We start from the raw sequence: 5282 nt of genomic DNA, 5'->3' as shown, positions 1-5282 counted from the left end.
GAACAAAAGTCCATAGTGTTTATTCCGTTCCTGGCCTCAGCTTCCCCCTCGCCCCCTCCGCCCCCACCCCAGCCTTGCCAATTTGTAAACAAATCAGAAAAATCCCCAATGGGCTGAAAACCTGTCCACGGTTTACTCCAGCTGGAAAGAATTGTGCTCCACCAGGACTCAGACCCCGTTTATAATGGAAACCCTGACGGGCAATGTTGTGATTATAGCCTTGCCATAATGAATGGATCTGTGTGGTCAAAGTCACGGATTTTTCCATGGTATTTTTCCATGGGAGATTTCCTCCCTGAGAGATGTGAGCTTGAAATCTGGATTATAGCTTTGACTTTAGAGCAGGATCTCCCCTGGCATCCAGATACCTTGAAGTTGGTGATTATATGGACTCTGGTGATCATGATGGGCAAGAGGGGATCTTAGTCAAAATGATTTTTTGGCAAGATTGATGAGGACAGGGGGTAGGGATTTGGTGTCAGGAAACTTGTACCATCTCCCAGATTTTTAGCCAGGGAGGGTGGACTCTGCTCTCTGGGCCGGTGGCTACGTTCAAGGACAAAAAGTGAATAGGGCTGAAGGGTATTAGGGTGACCAGCCATCCCAACTGGCCTGGGGGCGGTTTGGTGTCAGCCCTGAAATCCTGCATCGCAGAAAACCCTCTAGCCCTAGGGAAACCAGGATGGTTGGTCATCCTAAATAGTATGGAAAATTGAATTAAATTCAGGAGGGCAGAAAAGTACTAGCCTGTTTTACAGAGGTTTGAAGTACAATCCTTTCTTGATGCCTAAAATATCTAAGTATAATCAGCATTTAGCTGGAGAACATATTCAGGAAACAGCCAAAAAGAGCATTTGAATGTCCTGACTGTGCGGCACGATGTAATGTGAAAAACCACGCCAACCACTATGATGCTGGCTAACAACTTCAGAGCTTAACCTCTCCTCCGGTTTTATTTTATTTATTTTATTTTATTTTATTTTATTTTATTTTATTTTATTTTATTTATTTTATTTTAATTTAATTTAATTTAATTTAATTTAATTTTATTTTTATTTTATTTTTATTTTTATTTTATTTATTTTTATTTTATTTTTATTTTATTTTTATTTTATTTTTATTTTATATTTTATTTTATTTTATTTTATTTATTTTAATTTTTCCTCTGGTCTTTTGGAGGCACAAGCAGAAGGAGGCACAGCACGGGGATGTCGGCCCCCCCAGGAGGCTGCCGCCAAGGGTTCCGGCACCCCGGGCCTCTGCACGGTATCTTGGCTGCTCTGCAAACACCTCTGGTCTCTGCAAGAGGGATGCGGGAGAGAAGGCAGTCGGAGGCGCACCGGGGGAGCTGGGAGCTGGGGTTCGCTACCTGAGCCCCCACCTACTGCCCTCCCCGAGGCCCCGTCTGGATCCTCCCGCAGTTGCTCTGGCTGCCTCCTCAAGGGCTCTGAAAACCGCCCTTCGGGACTGGTATGCTGCCTGGGATCAAGGGGAGGGAAGGAACACAGCGTCAAAACTGAGGCCAACGCGGCTGCGGTGGGGCCAGGACGTGGGGCCAGGACCTGGGTCTGGAACCCCTGGGCGGGCCTGGGGCGAGGTGAGGGGAAGCTGTGCGGGACCTCGTTTTCTGGCTTCTCAAGAGATTCTCCAGGACACGACTATCGAACCTCTCTCCGGAGTCGCTAACACCGAGGTTTGGGATATGCAGAGCATCTGCCTCTGGATTTATAAATTCTGAGCCTTGGGGCACCCGCGGGGCTCAGGGGTTGAGCATCTGCCTTCGGCTCGGGTCGTGACCCCGGGGTCCTGGGATCGAGTGTGGCACCGAGATCCCCGCCGGGAGCCTGCTTCTCCCTCTGCCTGGGTCTCTGCCCCTCTCATGAACAAATAAATAAAATATTTTAAAAAGATAAATAAATCCAGAGCCTCATCAGGCGTGCATTAACCCCTTCTGCTGTCGTCAGTGCTGCAGCCACAGGGCTCAGGACCCTGGGACACGAGGCAGCAGTGGGGGACCGCCGCGCTACCCCCCGCCCCACGGACGTTGGGCCTGGCCACACGGCTCGTTGAGGCCATGGAGCGTGGGCAGGACTGGCAGGGCGCACGACGCCCCCGGTCCTTGGGGAGTTTCTGGCCAGCGCATCCACTGTTCCCCTCCCCCGGGCACGTGGGGCACACGGCCTCTGACCGGCAGCCTGAAGCAGAGCGCTGGGGACCCCCGGGCCCCGGAGGGAAGCCCAAGTGCTTGCTGCTTTAGGCCGCCCCCGTGTTTCTTCGGCACCCGTGGCTCGTGCGAACTTGCCCGCACCTCCTCAAATCGGGTCCCTCTGCAGGTGTAGCGCTCCACGCGTGTTACAGAGCAGCTGTGACAAGGTGCTCCACACTTGCCCTTGTCCGAGGCTCCCTCCTGAGGTCATGGGAAGACACAAAGCTGTTGTGCTTTCGTAAACATCGAGGTATAACCGGACACACGTTTTATCAGTTTCAGGTGCACATCACGGTGATTTGACGTTCGCCTCCGTTATGATCTCATCTGTCCCCTCACAGTCAGACTTTGTAGATAGAAGGTGCAAGACAATGAGAAGCAGACGCATATTTAAGTGGCCACAGCCGTGGGGTGGGGGCACTCCTACAGAGACAAGGGCCAAGGGGAGCTCATGGTGGTGTCACTCTGCTCCCCCCGGACGGGGGTCTGCACCTGTTGGGCCGCGGGAGCCTCTTCTGCACAGGACTCGGTCGCATCCTCCCGTCCTCGGGCATAGGCAGCAGTAGGAGGAGAGCAGGGGCCAGGTGCTCGCTTCCTTGGGGCTGCCGGCCAGTCACCCCGGTCACCCCGCGGCTGGCTGCGTCCTCGCCAGCAGCACAGAGGGGCTCTCCGGGGCCCAACAGCCGCCCTCCCGGGGGGGCAGATGCAGCCAGCTGGGGTGCCTCTCCTTGGTTTCCAGAACTCCACCCCACAACTTTGCAGCAGGACTCACGATTCCCCCACGTGAGCAGGGGACAGGCTGTCCTGCCAGAAAGGCAGGGGGCACGTAGCAGTCCCACGGACACCTGCTTCCAGGACGGCTTGTTCGGAGGGAGCCTGGCCGGCTCAGTCGGTGGAGCGTGCCACTTTGGATCTCGGGGGTTGTGAATTCAAGCCCCACGTCGGGGTGCGGTGATTACTTTAAAAAGCAAAATAAGAAGAAATGAAAGCAAAATGGGACTTCGGAAAGCTTTGCTTATGGAAGTACAATCCTTGGCCATCCAGGAAAAAACCAGAAATTCGATTGCCCTCACTGGGTGTTTACCTGCCACGCGCCGCCCACCGGCTTACTCAGTCCCCAAGACACATGCTGCCACAAGCAGCGTGCAATCGCTGCACAAACACGGGCATCAGCCCTAACTCCCTGCAGGTTCTGGAGAGCCTGGGTTTCCCAGCTCTTTAAGGACGCCGGGAGTCCCTTTCCTGCACCCCGTGTGGCTTCCTGGGGCACAAAGGAAGGGAAGCAGCCTTAAGTGAAGGAAACCACGCGGGCAGGTGCAACAGCAGACGGAAGAGAGAGACCCTTGGGGCCGAAACCACGGAGTGACACGAGCGCCCGAAGTTCTGGGGAGGGCGACTCGCGGAGGCAGTACTGCCAACGGACTGGATGCACAATGTGGTGCTGAGCTGAGCCAGCGGCTTTTAAGCTACTACTGAGGGGCGCCTGGGCGGCTCGGTCGGTGAAGCGTCGGCCTTCAGCTCAGGTCAGACTCAGGGCCCTGCGATCGAGCCTGCTCAGAGGGGCGCCTGCTTCTCCCTCTCCCTCTGGCCCTCTCCCAGCTCATTCTTTCTCTCAAATAAATAAATAAAATATTTTTTTAAGCGATTACTAATATTCTAGGGAGAGACGCGTAGCCTCTGACGTCTGGGAGCTGGGCCGGTGCCCACAGTCAGGTCACGTCTTCTGTCGGAAGCACACGAGGTCGGAATACCTGCCGCAGACGAGGCCGAGCGGAGACGGAGGTAGGAAGCCCACACCCTCCGAGCCCTTTCTCCGACCGGTCCCAGGGCCGCCTGCAGGGGTTCGCACACCCTGGCTGCAAGGGGCCACGTGCGGGCCACCCCCCCCCCGCCCAGGGCTCTCGACCTCCAGGGCCTTGGCCCTTCCCTCTGTGTGTCTCGCTGGTGCCCCAAAGACCCCGACCGCAAAGACTGAGACAAGGGGTGTAGTGAGGTGGAACCGTCTGTCCGGTCGCTGATTCAAGGTAGCCAGGGCATTCGGTCCCCGCTGGGCCCCTGCACGGGGGGCGACAGGCCAGACGTCCTGGCTCAGAGAAGCGCCTTCTCCCATCCTGGGCAGAGTCCCCAAGGCCGCAACCCATGCCTTCCTGACAAAGAGCCTCCCCTTGAGCAAACCCTACTCAGCCACCCCCCCCCCAAACTTCTCACCGAGGTCTCCTTCCAAGTTTCTCTCTGCTTTGTCCAGGGTTAGCAAGAATCCTAAGTCGACGTGAGCAGAAGCCTCGCACTGGAGGTCCGACCACCATGCGCACCTGGTCCAGCTCCCCGGGCCGTCCCCAGGTGATGTGGGGCCCCTGGCCTGCCGTCACCCGAATCCTCTCTGGCTGCTTTAGTCAGAGCCTGGCCCTTACCCCTCAGGAGACTTCCACCCCCAGGTCCCCTCCCTGCTCCTTGGCCGTCAGGCCCCGACCGTCCATGCTGTACCCGGGACAGAGGCCCATGTGGGCTTTCCTCTTAACCCCTTACTGCAATAGTCCTTGGTAGCTTCTAGTTTTGAGGCTGTCCAGCTCTGGTTTCTCTCTGACACCCCTTCCTGGGCAGTGGCCTGGGGCTCCTAGGGCTACCTGCTGTCCCCGAAGTCCTGAGCCACCATCTGCCATCCCCCATTGGCGTCTGTGGCCAGCAGCAGGGACGACGACAGCCTGGCCGCTCACTGTGAAGTCCCCCTACGTGGCCTCTTGGGGACTGAATAGTGTCCCTGGACCCAGAGGTGTTCGGTCAAGGCAGAAAGGACCACCCGCCGGCAGCGCCCCGCCGTCCGTGTCTGCACGGCCTCCTGCATCTGCGGGTCGGGACTGTGCTTTTCGAACCAGCTCAGAAGGAGGCCCACGGAGAGGACGGAAACGCCCGTCCTCAGGAACCCATTTCAGGGGAGAGCTGAGCTCACAGGGAGCCTCGCACATGGACCAGAGTGGGGGGACCGTGTGGGGGTCAGGGGAGGAGAGGAGCCCCCTGACTTAGCTGCCGGCCGGCTGGCCTGGGGGAAGGAGGCCTGCGTATTCAGCAAAAAAAAAAA

The sequence above is a fragment of the Canis lupus genome, chromosome 16 (genome assembly GCF_003254725.2).
Source record: "Canis lupus dingo isolate Sandy chromosome 16, ASM325472v2, whole genome shotgun sequence".
NCBI lineage: Eukaryota > Metazoa > Chordata > Mammalia > Carnivora > Canidae > Canis > Canis lupus.
Note: the sequence above shows the minus strand (reverse complement) of the source record.